The sequence below is a fragment of the Panulirus ornatus genome, chromosome 10 (genome assembly GCF_036320965.1).
Source record: "Panulirus ornatus isolate Po-2019 chromosome 10, ASM3632096v1, whole genome shotgun sequence".
NCBI classification, from domain to species: Eukaryota; Metazoa; Arthropoda; class Malacostraca; order Decapoda; family Palinuridae; genus Panulirus; species Panulirus ornatus.
This window is the reverse complement of record NC_092233.1, coordinates 25,001,424-25,018,565: the sequence shown is the minus strand read 5'-3', so window position 1 is coordinate 25,018,565 and position 17,142 is coordinate 25,001,424. Positions and strand designations below refer to the sequence as shown.

The 17,142-nt window shown below is 45.7% G+C and overlaps 1 protein-coding gene across 1 annotated transcript in view; it reads left to right on the top strand.

Annotated features, from left to right (window-relative positions):
* The window catches only part of sdt (MAGUK p55 family member stardust), a 963,188-nt gene that overhangs the window by 375,424 nt on the left and 570,622 nt on the right, over positions 1-17,142 (top strand).

Genomic DNA, 17,142 nt, shown 5'->3' with positions numbered 1-17,142 from the left:
TTGCGCTACCTCGCTAACGTGGGAGACAGCGACTAAGTATATATATATATATATATATATATATATATATATATATATATATATATCATGCAGTGGGGAGGGGAGGAAAATTTGGGTCAAATGAGTCACTTGTCTGGTTATTGGGCTCAGCTAAGTCTATATATCCCTTCAAGTTATAGGTCATGACACATGGTCGTCTATGTCAGCGGACGTCTTGATCCCTTGACCACGACGGGATACGACCATTGACCACGACGGTACAACCTTTGACCACGACGGCAAGACCGTCGACCATGACGATACGACCCTTGACCACGACGGGGTACGACCACTGACCACGACGATACGACCCTTAACCATAATATTACGATCCTTGGATACAACGGCGTGGCCTTTGAACTGACCTTTAAGAATCATTTAAAAGATTACGTCATCATACACCAGGGGTCGTAGAGTCGTTCTCATGGGCGTTTAAAATCCAGTCATGGTATTTCGCCCAGCTTCGGTAGGACCATTGGTCCTGATGCTAATATTATCATAGGCTGTTTAGTTTCATTCCAGGTGATTCCTTAAGTGTCACATCGTAAGTTGTCTGAGGAGGATTATAAAATGCGATGTTTGTCGCTATTGGTTTGTGGCCTGGGAGGATATCTCTGCAGTCTCCCTGCGGAACGAACCAATACCAGCGGCTTCAAACTTCCCGGAATGTTATTGGTGTCGAGGCGTCTCCGCCTGAGAGCCTCCACAGCTGGATGGGAGGGCAGCTGTCTCCATTGTAGTATCTATTTTCGTATCTTTTTTTCCTCTCCTTTATTTTTTTCATCGCCATTTTAACGACGGTATTCCAAGAGCAGTCATTGTCCCTTTTTTGCTTTGTGTATGGTAGACTTTCAGACATTTTGTCGTAGTGAGGTTGCACGTTGTTGCATTGCAGTGGTTCATGCACCTCAGGATATTGAAATCTTCGGGGGAAGGGGGTGTCCTGTACACCCTTAGCCCGGCCTGGCTGGGGCCCAGGCTGTTGGATTGGGTCCTCAAAGCTGGTCGAAGCCGCGGCTCGTGGGCCCGCATAGGTCGAACTCTTTCATGTTCCTAAAGAACTCATGAACCGTAGTGTCGCTGTGGGTGTCTATCTGGTCAGTAAGAACGAGGACATATCACTGTGTCCAGTGCTTCACTCACGAGGTCTTGGGTGAAGGTGAGGTTGGCCACCATCTCCGCTGAACGGGCCAGGGTTGGGAAAGTGTCATGATTTTGGTTGAAGAATTGTGACCTGATTCTTCTGACTCCAAGGATGATTAATATTCCTCAACTTATTGTCTTTTAGGCGTTTACGTTATTTGATCGTTTTTTCTTCTTTTCTCACAGATGTCTCTCCATACACTGTCAAAATTACGAAGTGAAGGAGAGGGTTTTACAATCAATTTTTTTTCGTTTCTTTGTTTCCAGTTGGCGCGCGAACTAGGGAATTTTCAGCTTTTGTTGTTGTTGTTGTTGTTATATTTCTTAGGGAGTCATTTAAAACAGGTTCCCTCTCTTGTCATTATCATCTCTTCGTCAGTGGTTTGTTGAGGGGTCAGGAAAAAGGCCAGGTCAGTCAACATAGTGAAGGGTGGCACCGTCATGGTGAAGGGTCGTTCACCGTCATGCTCAAGATTTGCGCCGTCGTGCTCTGGGGGCCACACCAAGAATTTGAAGGATCCCTGCTCACTAATACCACCCCAGAGAAATCAGCTCTCGCCTCCAAGCTAGCGTTCTTCTCAAGCCGACAGCCTCTCCTGGATGGCTTCTTCCCTCCCTTACTTTAGAGCTGTGGGGCAGCCGCTAAACGAGGTATGATAAAGCCTCCAGGTCGGAGGGACGGCCACTAATGAACCTAGATCCCAGTGGGGGTAGGAAGACTTGAGGTCATCAATCAGCGTGTGATGTGTGTACAAGGCGGTGGTCCAGCTATGACTCACGCCCTCCCTCCACGCCATCTGTTGCACCCTAAACCTCACCCCTCACCAAGTGTTAACCCACAGTGACAACAAAAACTGAAGGTAAAGCAGGATTTATTCCTCTCAGTTCCTATCGTCAGATTGTTCTTCTTGAGGAGAATAAATTCCTCTCTCGCTTTATGTTTTTCTTGCTTCCCTCTTATCTGAGACATGATTCTCAGCCTCTCTCCTCTCAGCCATCCATAGTGGTTCCCGCACCTCTGTCGCCACTGCCACACCCCACATTCATCCCTTCAGTACACGCTGCGACACCTAGCCCGACATCAAGGTACATTCTTCCCTCCCCCTCCTCCTCCTCCTCCAACACTTTCTACAAGATCGAGACTTCCTCCTCCACCCTAACAGTCCACCGGTAAATTGCCATAACGATGCCTCCTCCACTTCCACAAATCCCTCTCGCGCTTGGCTTTACGCTCAACACCAACAAGGAAGATGAAAAAGGTAGAAATGGATAGTACGAGTACCCCCTGCTGTGCCTGACAAAACTCTGCAGTCCTCATCGCTAGTGTGTGCATGCATGTTACACACAGACACACACACACACACACACCCAAGCCTCCACTCCAGCGGGTGATAAGAGGCCCAGCAACGTAGCCGTGGGTACCCGGGAGGCATGGGAGGAGCTAGACGTCCTGCTATCAGCATGAGGACAGCAGGATTACAGGGAAGGAACGCATGTAACCCCCCCACTTCTGCTGGTGCGCCACCCATCTGTCATCCTCTCCTTAACTCTCTCTCTCTCTCTCTCTCTCTCTCTCTCTCTCTCTCTCTCTCTCTCTCTCTCTCTCTCTCTCTCTCTCTCTCTATTATATGATGTCCTTCTGTCTCTCCTATTTCCTCTATGATTTATCTTTCCTTCCTTCTATGGATCTTGTAATATTCCCGTGTTATCTCTGCCCCGTCTTCACATCGCCTATCCGTCCTTCCCTCCGGCTCAGCTCCCCACTCCGCCTGTCCCTCTTCCCTCCTTCCAATACTCCTTTAAAGATTCAATCAACAAGGGATTACTTCGCCCACCTCCGACCCCGACCTAGCTCTTCCTCCTCCTCCTCCTCCCTCGCTGCTAGCCTTGCCGTCCAGTAATTTCGTTCTGACTTTCAAGAATAATGCATGTTACAGATAATGGCTCTCTCTCTCTCTCTCTCTCTCTCTCTCTCTCTCTCTCTCTCTCTCTCTCTCTCTCTCTCTCTCTCTCTCTCTCCTTTAAATCAAATCCTTGACGGATTCGTAACATAAATGACGGGAGGAATAAACCCGCCAGACATGTGGTATGTATAAGCCCCTCGGACACCACTGGTGTTGGCTGTGTGTGTGTGTGGACACCCGGATAAGGAATCAGTCCGAGCTTACAGCACTCAGGCAAAATGAAGAATACCTCCTCCCTGCTGCCCACGCTGCGATGGCCTCTGTACCTATAGTTCTCTGAGCGCAGTAGGTGCTGACGTGTAGCCACAAGTACCAGGGATGTTCCATCCTCATACCTATGGGGCTGGTTCCTCACACACACACACACACACACACACGCACACACAAAGAAGATACGTGGGTTTAATTTGCCTTGCCTCATCCTGAGCTATAAGGGTAGAAGACCCTCACCAGTTATTTTTACAGGCACGATATCTACCCATCACAGGTACGCATAAACATATAAGTAACCCGAGGACAGTTGAGGGTCGTTCCTCGTATAATAGGGTCGGAGATCCGGTCGGGTTTGATGGTATATTGGGAGTGAGTCCGTCTGCAAAAGGGTTCTTCGTGCGTCCTGAGCGAGGGAGAGCGTGGGATACCAGTGGTCACGTCACGTCATGTCACGTCACGTCAGCGTATGCGACGTGACGTGTTACCGGACTCAGCCTGCAAGAGGTTTACACTGCGAGTGAAAAAGTCACCGTTGTATCACCGGGAGTATAGTCTCGTCAGAAAACTTCTCACTCTAGTGGAGTCTGCATGACCCTGCTATTATTGGCAGTAGCGCAGCCTTGAGCTGCAGGAGCCTTGGGAAAACTCTTCGGTAACATCAGGACGCCTTCATAGACATTGGTTCGTAGGTAATTGTAGGCAAGATGATTTTATAGATGCAGCATGACGTGCCTCATCCCTCATATATATATATATATATATATATATATATATATATATATATATATATATATATATATATATATATATATGTATGTATGTGTGTGTGTGAATGTAGTGCAAATGAACGCGCGCTTCCATAGAACATACAAACCTCCAACAGCCAGGCTCGCACCATGGACCCCTGCGTGACAGGCGAGAGTGCTACCACTTATATAAGTTAAGGAAGGACAAAACGTATTTACAAAGTCTTAGAAGTCCATCAACGATGATGATATATATATATATATATATATATATATATATATATATGTATATATATATATATATATATATATATATATATATATATATATATGTATATATATATATATATATATATATATATATATATATATATATATATATATATATATATATGTATATATATATATATATATATATATATATATATATATATATATATATATATATATATATATATATATATATATATTTCATTTTTATTGACTATCGTACGTGAGACGAGAGATGATTAGGTAGAATCGTATAGATTAGCGCCAGAGTAATCGAAGGGAACTTTTGAATTTGTGTGAACAGTTTAGCCTCAACCCATCATTGTCAGTTGTAAAAAGTTCGTTCAATCCGTTGCTTGTTATATGATTCACTCATTGTGGCCCAGCTCCCGTGGGATCTTCTGTGTGCTCTGCATCCACTTTTTGACGGTACGGCCCACAGGATGGGTAGGAATGTACAGTGAAGCCACCCGTCTTTTGCTGCAGAATGTCAACCAGCCAAAGCCATCACGTGACTGCTTCAGTTCATGAAGGGTTGAGATGTTGATTTGCACAGAGTGATGAACGTTATACAGAACATTGCGGTATTTGGGGCACAGTACTCGGCCCACAGCCTGGCTAAGGCGTAAACAACTTTAGGCAAAAAAGAAAAAGAAAGCTCCGTCAATGAATGAAATACTTGGTGAAGATCTTCAGAGGGTTCTACCTTCCCACAGCCCGGGCTGGGCCCAGGCTGGCTGTCGGATTTGGACGTTGGTCGACCAGGCTGCAGGAAGCCGCAGCCCTCAAGCCTACGTAGCCCACACAGACTTGATAGACATTTCGCTTCAGTTCCACGACTCACACTATTTGCCTCTCCTTAGTGACATGGAAAGTTCGTGTGGGTTTTTATATCTCTTTGAAACATCTGCTTTGCCTTTCTACTTTCATGATACTAATCTGTGAGTTTCTGACATCTGATGTTGCCAACGGCCTCGAATGGACCCGCTCACTACCTCTGATGATATGCCAGTTACCTCAGTAAAGAAGCTTGATCGCCAAATTTGCTGCGAGGGTAACGAGAAGCCGCCGACACCAACGTGAGGTATGCTTAAGACACATATGGTGTGTGTGTGTGTGTGTCCATGTTACAAGGCACGGGACCAGCCAGCACTTCTGGGTCCGTGCTACTGCGGTGTTACCGTCGTTACACTTGAACGATACGAGACGTTACCAAGACTGCCTGCTCTCACTTGCACACGCTGTGGGAACTGGTTTGATAGTTATTATTGTTATTATTATTATCATTATTATTATTATTATTGATGTTATCGTATCATTATTATCATTATTATTATTTTATTGTTATTTCATTATTATTATCATTATTATTATTATTATTATTATTATTATTATTATTATTATTATTATTATCATTATTATCATTATTATTAGTTATTTTGTTGTTATTATCATTTTATTGTTATTATTATATTCTTCTTCTTCTTCTTCTTCTTCTTCTTATTATTATTATTATTATTATTATTATTATTATTATTATTATCATGACTGCTACTACTACCACCTGTTCTTATTCTCGTTGTTGTTTTTGTTTATGCTGTTATCTTTCGGAAATTTAATGTTATTATTATTATTATTATTTATTATATTTTCGTACATTTTTTATTCTTTTTTTAAAGAAACACTATTCATGTTATGACCAACGTCGAACTGGAAATTCGGGCTCACTTGGTGAGGCGTCACCTGGCGGGACATGATATTGCCCCAGGTTACTCCCCTCAACCACCTGCAAACTTAAAGTGGGTGATACGTTTACCATATGGGCAATACTGCATGGAAGTATGACCTGGACGCATGGCTAGTTTCCAGTAAGGTTAATCATCCGTAAGATACGAACGCCGTACGCTGGGGGCTGGTCTGATAACACCGAGTAAGTCATGCATTCGTCCGGGATGTTTTGAATTTCGTCAGTGAATAGATCGTCATGTTTCGTACCGGCTGTAGGGATTATATCCGACCATTCTGAGGCCTGGGTATTTAGAGGGGTTTGTCGGATTTGACTGTACGCATCGTCTCGATTTCTTTGTTGATGTTTGACACAGTCCTCCATGCCTGGATCTCGTGTGGTGTACATGGGTTTGCTTTCAAGACTCGTTTTCTTTCCTTTGCCGAGTGAGTTGTGGTTGTTTCAGAAGGTCTGCAACTCGTGTCTGTCTCCTGTGCAGAGGAAGGTCGATCCTGTTGTCGTCTGCACCTTTGGCAATTTTTGGAGAGCTTTTGCAATCTGCCTTTTTAACATTTTTGGAGGCCTGCAATCTGCCTTTTTAACATTTTTGGAGGCCTGCAATCAGCTTTTTGTATTTTAGGAGTCATTCTTCAGTAAGCCATTTGCATATTTTTTTTTTTTACAGGTGCTTCTACAGTCTGTCTGTTTCATTTTCGGAGTGCTGCTGCCCTCAGATTTTTGTGACCCCGTGGAGTGATTGGCGCTGCATCGCAGACTCCTGGTTGTATGTGTGCGTACATCCCCTCACTTCCCGACGCTGACTGTGCCAGGTGGCTTTGCTGGACGAAGCTCCATGTTGCCATGCTACACCCGGGTAGCCCGGTGTCATTATAAGTTTCTGCTTTCATTTTTTCTCTCACTTGATTTCTTTCTCCCGAGATAGCCTTTTATTTGGGCAGGGAGCGGAAGGCTGGAAATCCTCCCCTCTCGTTTTTTAATATTTTCCAAAAGAGGAACGGAGAAGGGGGCCAAGTGAGGATATTCCCTTAAAGGCTCAGTCCTCTGTTCTTAACGCTACCTCGCTAATGTGGGAAATGGCGAATAGTAGTATGAAAATATAAAGATATATTATCCCTGGGGATAGGGGAGAAAGAGTACTTCCCACTTATTCCCTACGTGTCGTAGGAGGCGACTAAAAGGGGTGGGAGCGGGGGGCTGGAAGTCCTTACCTCCAGTTTTTACTTTTCCAAAAGAAGGAACAGAGGATGGGGCCAAGTGAGGATTTTCTCTCTAAGGCTCAGTCCTCCGTTCTTGACGCTACCTTGCTAACTCGGGAAATGGCGAATACGAATGAGAAAAGATATACATACGCACGAATATAGTGCAATGAGCGTGCACCTTCACAGAACACATAATGCCCCCGAACGACAAGGCTTCGACTGTGCAGCATATGTGAAGGAGGGGAATGCTATCTCTTTTTTTAAATCAGATATTATTTTTTTGTCTTTTTTGACCCATTTGTTTCCGCTTGTTGCAGAGCAAGAGGGAACGTCGTCGTGTCACACATATTCTGAATACGTCCGTTTCGTGCAGGTGTTCATGTATCTACGTCCCACTTCGTGAGAAGTTCGTGGCCACACTGTTGCCTCCTTCGGTAATTTTCTTTCACGCAAGGTGGGTCGTTGTGTCCTGGGAAAAAAAAGGTTCTATTTGGTTGTGGGTTACGGGAGTTGTGAAGGCACGATTCTGTATCCCTTAATTTCCCTGTGAATCCCTGAGTTATTTCTCATTCATTTTTTTTCTGCATGAATTCCTGAGTTATTGATTAGTTAAACAACCAAAATGATCAGATAAAGTTCTCTGACTGGATAACTGAACGCTTCCGCCTCCACGCGAAACACAAAGACCCCCAACAAAAAACGGGCGTTAGATTGAAATTCATCAAGTTACAGTGTTAGTAATTCACACAAAAGATAGAGAGAAAAAAAATCTTAATATTAATACCTTGATACCTTGCTCATCAAAATCTATTTACGCGAAGTGTGCCTCAAAGGAAAGGGGGTAGAGAGAGAGAGAGAGAGAGAGAGAGAGAGAGAGAGAGAGAGAGGGGTTGACTATGTAACTAGGACGGGATGTGTGAGACGCTTGAGCCGGGTCGTTGTGGTCAGCGTCCTTCCTCTACGTTCGCTGTCGTTGTTGTCTTTATAGGCGGCGCCATCTGGCGATCTCGTTAGCAGCCTTCGTGACGACATCTGCTTTCTCGTCTGCTAGTAATCTCGAAATGATTGAAGCGGAAATGGCTAGACCACACTGGAAATGTGTGAGAGGGAGGGAGGGAGGGAGTATGTGTTAAGTGTGGAAGGAAAGGAGAGTGAATGACTGTGTGTGGGAGGAAATGTGAGGAGATGCTCGGGTGGAGGGGAGGACATAGAGGGAAAGACATGCTATGATTTACACTCGGAACGTCAGAATATCATGTACTCGAAAATGATTCCATAACACAGCGGCCTTACAGGACACAGCTAACTTACACGAGTACAGAGATGATATAGATCCAGTGAGATTATATACTTTAAGAAAAAATTGTCCGGTGATCAAAGATATATATTTACAGCCTTCATATATTACAACCATCAGTCATCTAGTTGACCAGACCAACAACAACATGCTTGTGGTTAATACACAAAGTGCACCAGATCAGCCAGGCTACAGTGGGGACGTGGACCTGTCGGGCCCCGGTTTCAATTCGGTCTGAGTGATCAGAGGTGAGCAGGCAGAGTGCATGTTGGTCGTAGATCATACTGTGGAAGTATAGACAAGAGCCTCCAAAGTACAGGATACAGATGGAACGTAGGAAGAGGATAGGAAGGCATATTGGAGTTGGTTCCTACATTCACGACAGGAATAGAATACCTTAAGATTCTACCACTGAAATCAAAGATGCGACAAGTACGATGAGAGAGAGCAGTGTAAACATCGGGTCCGAGTATTGTTTGATACGTTGACCACAACCATTACAGTCGATACGGTCTCTTCAGTGGAGACATTTAGAGAGGGAATGGACGAGTACTTATAAAGTGCGTTAGATCAGCTTGTATGTGACGGACACGTATGCCTAAGGACTGCGGCCTCGCGTAGTCTGACTAGTCGTAGAAGCAGCAGTACAGCAGCGAAGACCCATCCAGACGAGACCCTTGTGGATGGAAGACCTCCCAACGCCATGGTTAGGTTTACACAAAGTAGTGTCGGAGCTGGAGTGGTGGTGGTTGAGGTAAAGCCCAGGTAGCTATATCGGCCGGGGAGAAGTGCTGGGGATAACGAAGGGAGTAGGGGAAGGTGGAGGAGGGGAGACAAGGAACCCGAGGAGGTCGTCATCACATGTGGGGAGAAACGGTGAGTCGAAGCATCCCAGACGTGTGTGGAAGGGAGACTGGAAGCTGAGAATGAGGCAGTGGGGAACTGACGCAGCTGGAAAGAGCGAGAGCAGCAACAACAACAACAACAACAACCGCAGCGGCAGTAGCGGCATACCCGAAATGACAGCCGTCGAGAGTTGAGGCTGAAGTAGTTGGAGGAGGGAGGGAACTATGAGGCGCAGCTGGTGCAGCAGCGGGAGGAATAGCAGCGGGAGATGCCGGGGTGAGACTGGAATATCGCGTCCCAGACCATTGTTAGCATAGAGGGGGAAGGAGGGACTCCCACCCATCAAAATCTCACCAGTATTCACCATTTGTAAAGGTTTATCTTTGGCGTAACACAATGCTAGGACTGTAGGGTCCCCCCTGACCATACAGCTCTCTATAGAGGTGTATTTATGGTTACAATGTAAGGTCAGAGAGTCTCGACGCCAGGAGGGATTTTAACTACATGGCCCCCGAGTGGGAGTAGATGGCACTTACAGAGGCAGGAGAAAATGGAGAGGGGCCAGGGGTGAGTGGTGGAGTGGAGGCGGAGACAAGTGAGGGCGAGAGAAAAATGGGAAGGAGGAAATATCATTATTATACCGTGGAAAAGAAAATGGGATGACGTGGAGTTGCATGAAACAGGATGATGGGGAAGACCTGTGAGGTTGATGAATGATCTTGTTACACGACAAACCACTAATTAAGGGACTTTTAATTGGGTATTTGATTTTCCTTCGGCTAAGGTGACAGAGCCTCAGAATCACCAGTCTTTGTAGTAAGGCCAGTGATTCACCTTCTCTGAACTGCACTCCTTGTGGAGTGGAATATAATCCTGCCGAAAGCAGTGTGCTCATTGGTCATTACCTACATAGAAAACGATATAAGGCGAGAAAATGAAATAAGGCGAGAAAATGAAATAAGGCGAGAAAATGAAATAAGGTTGTGTAGAAAGATCTGGCGTAGCGTGGGATACCTCAATTGTGACAGACTTGTGTTCGTTGATGTTGTCAGGACGAGAGACAGATGAATACACAAATATTTCTAAACTTAACATATTGGAACATTGTTTCCAGTGTCTCTACTGTTGTCAGTCCTCCAAGGAAATGATCTCGCTCCTCCATTGTTTCTCGTTCTCATATCTGACACATACGAGCCACTGTTTCATATCTTTTGTAAATGATACTGAAATAAGATGGGAAAATATCATTGGTAGAAGACACTCAAGAATCATTAGTAAACTTACAAGAAAATCAAAGACTCACAGCAGGCCACTGAAAAAGATGATAACGTGTATTGTAATGGTGGAAAGGTGCCATTAATTAGTTACTGAGGAAATAAGCAACATTACAGAACACCGGAGGAGAACGGACACACCTACTTCGAAATAGCAGTGGACAGAACCGTTGAGTATCATCGTCTCATAACCTTCCCTTCAACCAAAGACAACAGAGCAGCAATTTCGTCTTCCAAAATGATGGCAGGCTGGATTTTACAGGTCTTGAGGACAAGTGGGGTGGAATCAGTCATAACTCTCTTCAAGGCGCTAATACCCCACCACACAGAGCACTGCTATGTGCTAACATATCATTTTTAGGGGGACGAATTTGCTGAAAGTGTACCAAGATCTTTCAGAACCAGCGATGGAAATGGACTGACCTACTGGGTACAACTGGAAACAATGATGCTATGCTCTCTGGAGCGCAAACAGGAGAGTTATAACGTAATTTACACTTGGAAATTCCTGGAAAGCATGGTTCCCGACCTGTGCTTAAAAATATGTTTCCTATCGACACAACCGTCATGGAAGACCTTGCACAGTGTAACGACTGAAAAAGAAAAGATGCGATGCTCTCAGAATAGCCAAAAATTATTTAATACGTTACTTGCAGCCATTAGAGGCACTAAGGAGTGTACAGTAAAGACATTTAAAGACGCCCTTGTTACATTTCTGCAGGTTAAGTGCGCCGGATCAGCCAAGGTTGTAGGGGGTGAAGACCTCCGCAGACTCCACCAGGAGGTATCCACGAGGAGGATGTGGTGCTTCTTAACACGGTCTTGTGGGCCGCGAGTACCAGCAGCCAGGCTCAGCAGAGGAGCGATGTGGCGGCTTGCTCTCAAGCGGAGGAGCTGTTGGGTTAGACACATATCGCTCGAGTACTCAAGAATACACAGTTCAGTATTTACTTTTTGTTCCTTAGCCTCGGAAACTGACATTCTGCCTCATGTGTGCTTAACAGTGGTATTTCCGTTACAGCTCGGTTTTCGAACCAGCTTCCGCTGTTGTTTTCTTACCCGGTCAGACTCCCACGGACCACAGACCGTAACCCAACGTTTCCAGCATATTCTGGATGGTCTGGCGCGCTCTGTGGATTCTTGTACAGACCCTCAGTGGTACGAAGTACAGGAGGAATTGTCATATTATGCAGACCTCGGCTAACTAACTCCTTGTCTCGTCCACTCCTTGGCTTAAGTTTTACACGCGAGTTTGGTTGTCAGATGTACGGTTGCTGTCACACTTCGTACGATCATGAATATTTATGAACGCTTGAGTATCCTACGAGAAGTAGGTCACCCCCGACCTACATCTCGCGCCGTCATGGCTCTGGTTAAGTTTTACATCCGAGTTTAGTTCACGACGCCGTGTGACCTATGGTAGTCATGTCACTTCGTATGCCGATGCATAATGATGAGGGCTTAAAGCAGGCAGGCAAAAATAGGCTATACTGACCTGCATTTCACACACACACACACACACACACACACACACACACACACACACACACACACACACACACACCTTAGAGGCGAACCTCGTAATTGATCACTTGCATCCGACTCGTCGCACTAGACAGTCCACACTGGTCCAGATGGCTTGACACATTTGCATAGATATTTTACTCATGTTTTTTAATGATCGATTTCCATATGTCGTTCTGTCAGTATTATGATTTATTCTACGTCCTTCAGAGTGGAAGGAGACGCTAGCTAACGCTTCTGGATCCCTCAACAGGCATCTGTATTCTCGAATCCTCTACTTGGCGTGTTGTGATTTTCATTGCAAATATAATACTTGTTTACTTTGCTCCCCGCCTCCGGCCGGGGGCGTGAACATGTGTTGCCCTCCCACTGCCCTCAGGCTCTTCCTCGGCTCAGGAAACTTTCTTCATCTCACTCTGGCAATACAAGGGCCAGGGTCGTGCGGGAAGTTTTGTAATATGTTGGCGTGTGCCCCTGACGCGGCGTGGCGCCCTTACCTTGGTGCATGAGAGAGAGAGAGAGAGAGAGAGAGAGAGAGAGAGAGAGAGAGAGAGAGAGAGAGAGAGAGAGAGGTGGATATACTGTCCTTGCGCTTTATAAGTGCGTCGTATATGTATATTCCCGGGATCCCTTCACTCACCTATACCTTTCCTCAAGTTACCCTGACTGATATCAACACTCGTCTTAGGCGCCTCCAAGGACGTCACCCTAACTGGCATCTTATCTCCCCTCCCCCCCTTACTAGTGCCCCTATATCGAAGACATCATCACCGCCTACCCAGGTCTTCTTCATACTGACCTCGGAAGACTTCGTGCTGATGTCTGCCCGTCCTGAACACTCCTCACGGGTATCTATCCTGCACTTCCCTGTTATCATTATCTCTCCTAATGCTCCTTCACCGACATTTATAGTTTCTGGATTTGTATAAGTAGCTATACATACTTCCTATGCGTAGGTATCTGTTTCTTCCAGGTCCCCAGGTCGTTTCCAGGTCACCTCACGTGTGCTTACTCTTCCATGTCCTCTTGAAACGCCAGGTCTCGTCTGGAGGTCCCCTCCAAGTCCCACCACTGAAGTATCCCCCCCTTTCCATCCCCCCCTCATAGATATGTGCCTTTCCCAGGTCACCTCAACCATATTGATTTTCCCTCTGGGCCCTTCAGCGATATCTACTCTCTCTCTCTCTCTCTCTCTCTCTCTCTCTCTCTCTCTCTCTCTCTCTCGCCCCCTCTTTCCCTCTTTCCCTCCCTCCCTCCTCTCTACCGATATCTGTCCGTCCCCAGACCGCCTCGCCGATATCTGCCTCCACTGTTAATTAACCGTAATAGGTTACGTGATATGATCGACAAGAAGATGCAAAAGGAAAAATAAGAAAAAAAAAAACATTTTTTTTCCGGTTAAGGGTAAAATGTACCACCGAGACGTGTGTATGTGTGTGTGTGTGTGTGTGTGTGTGTGTGTGTGTGTGTGTGTGTGTGTGTGTTTCCCCCTGGAGTTTGCCTCTCCCATCCGTGTCAGGGGGGGATAATAATGGCCTCCATCTCCCCCATGTTTGGTCACAATGTAAATACCTGGGGTGTGTGGAGCCTGTGTTCACTGCTACATACACAAATAGTGCAGACGCCACTCCTGTAATGCCCCTGATAGTCTGTAGACTGTTTGTGGAATTTGTCTGCCAATGTCGACTCTGGCGTTGGTGATGTGTAGCTTCCAGCAGCAGACCAGACCCTCTTGTTATGTTGAGAACATGACGAGGCTAAGCAATCACGACACACCGGTGGAGAGAGGTGTGTCTCCGGAGGTCCGAGATCGGTGGTGTCTGGGTTCTCCTGCACCACTCAGCCAGAGTCACTTGGCAGTAAGTGGTAAATCCTGATTTTATAAGACTGTCAAGCTTTTTTTTCTCTTATGACGTTCCCGTCTTACTTTGTTCAGTACCACGTGAAGAAGCTGGCTACTGCTCCCTTTTGAAACTGAACTGCTTGGTTGTCCTACTGATCAGCCATGTTGTTTGTGGCTGCAGATGATAGGTATAAGGAAAAGCTTTTAGTCATTTCAAGTACGGATTCGTTGATATCTATCTATTTTCCTTTCGCTAGGTAGGCCACAATACCTTGAGCTGCGTTAGACGTCCTGACATTTCGATGATGATGTTTTGCAGGTAAATCCTCACACCTGCGGCGCACCAGAGGGCAAACATTCCACACTCCACCGGACTAGGGAGGACCCGCGGCCTCCCGATATTGGCCATATGCTCCAGAGTCCAGTAGTGTCTTAATGCCTAATTCATCCCTTGCCGTTCCTCGTAGATTCTGTTGAGTGGCCGAGTCATTACGAACGGTAATATGTTCTTAAGAATGCTCTTAAAGCGATTTTTCCAAAGGCACTCATTGAATATGATGGAAGGCATGATCTCCGAAGACTGCATAACAGCACCAATATGATTGCAAGGCTGTGACATATGCTGTTGGGGAATACACAGATCCTGAGCCTGATGCTGACAACTGTAATATATGCAAATATTAGGAACATCTTGGTCGAAAAAGTGGAAATGGATAACACACTCTGGACAAATATTGAATAACCTCACTGGACAAATATTTACGAAGTTTCACGTGATGATCCAGGTAGCTAGGTGTATGTCTCGTCCCGCTGGACGCAGTCCCATATATTCTGAACGATCAGAGAAGCGGCATTAGTTTTGCCTTGCTGGAGGCTCTGAAGCTGTAGGAGCACTGTAGCTGTAGGAACACTGTAGCTCAGGGAGCTATGAAGCTGTGGGAGCAATGAAGTTGTAGAAACATTGTAACTGTTGGAGCGCTGAAGCTGTGGGAGCATTGTAGCTGTAGGAACGCTGTAGCTGTGGGAGCGCTGAAAGCTGTTTCACGAACCCACCACTATCAGTTGCTCACATCTTTTCAGTGTACCGCCGGCAGACAACATCATGGTGGTAGAATATTATCAATATGGAACTGGACTGTTTCCTCGCGGTACACCAGACCGGCAAAACTGCCTTTGGCCATATGGGTCAGCCGCGTCTAACAGTCTAGTTAACCGTGCCCTCAACAAGGCAGCTTGGTCACAGGACTGGTTCCCGACTGTGATGCGAGGTGACCGGAGATGGAGGTGATTCATAACGATGACTGGTTGCCAATGTGGTCGTTTCTTCCAGACGTTCGCTTGCTTTGTCGTTTTTGCAGAGTTCCCGGATAGTTCATTATACATTTCCTGCCACAGTTCACGCCTTCTTATGTTGATTTTGCTAAGTTCTCCTCAGGAGAATTACGTGGCGTGTCGTGGCGCTCAATGTGACGCACCAATTCTCATTTGTTCTCCATATCAGGTCATGGTGTGAGGTATAGGGCGTTGGTGATCTTGTTACTTACCAACTCCTCGTTGCTTATGGAAATCAGGTGCGAGGTACGAGTGGTGGATCCTCGCCTTCTAGGGGGTAAGATCGCACATGTCACACAGGCCACAGAAGGTTCCTATTGTGTTGATGTTCGCCTCCTACACCGCTGCTCAGAGGAGCCTCCGCAACGTTGCTCTTTCCGTACCATTAGCGTTGCAGGTATGGCTGGTTGAGTTCTCCTGGAAGGGTTATATTTCGGGCTAGGCCTCAGAGGTTTTCCAGACGAGGATCTGCGTGTGTCATCTGTTCTTTAACTTCTGGCTAGCATCTGGTTGTGGTGTATATGAATTGGGTTTTTCACTATTGGTAATTAACACTTCCAAATTCCCTCTATGTTCTTCGTTATATGTATCATCACCTCTACACAAGATGTAATTTGGAACTCACATACCTCACTGTGTTGGCAGGTTTCCATGAAGTCTGTGAACAGCGCATTTACTTTTTTTTTCATACGCTCGATCTACCTGGATGTTGACAGATATGAGAGATCTTAACTTGTTGAAGTATGTTTGGAAGAGTTTTCTGAAAGGCTTTCTGGGGATCTGTCTCGTTCTGTTTGTCGTGCTGGATGATGCGTTCTGATGTGTCAGAACTCAGTCTCTGTGTCTGTCAGTGTAGTGCAGCGATGGGTGTATTTTTGTCTATGTCTAGTCCTTCGTCTGTCATTGTGCGTGCAAGATGTCTCCACGTTCAGTGGTTCATATTGCTGAAGTTCGACGTTGTTTCTGGTGTTCTTTGTCTGCCGTTGAGTATCGCACTGTCCTGCCTCCTGCTGAGGTATACAAGGTGAAGTACTTTTTTTCCTCATGATTAACGACTTTCATATTTGTGGGAGATAGAAGCGATGGATTCAGAACCTATCCCCAAAAAGCATAGCTTTTCCGTGGATGTTGAAATGGACACTTTCCCCAGTAGGCTTTACCGAAAGGTGATGTACCCTTGTGTGTCCACAGAGAGAACCGTAATCCGAGACGTAGTCGGGAACTTATCTTGTCTACACAGGTTTAAGCGTCAGGTGTGTGTGTGGGCACGTTCTAGACCTCCGTAAATCCAGGAGCTGAAGTAATGATAGAAAAAAAAAGAAATGCATCACAGAATACCGGACGGGAACGAACAGCCCTTCGAGTAATATTGTTTGATGCCCTTTACATTCGACGATGATAAAGGAACAATCGTTACTTCTTCAGAAATGATGGCAGGCTGGATTTTACGGACCTTCAGAATAAGAGAGGTAAAGTCTGTGATGGCGCTTTTCATGGAACTTATTCTTCCCAGACCATAATAGTGTTGAGTGCTCACGTCATCTCTCAATGCAGGCGATTTTTGCCAAGTCAGAAAGTGTGTAAAAATCTTTTTAGTGCTCGCATTGACGCAAGAATTTAAACTGTTGGTAACGACTGAAAACGCCCAAGCTGTGCTCTGCAGAGCGCGAACGGTAGAGTTACTTGGAAAATCCTGGATGACATG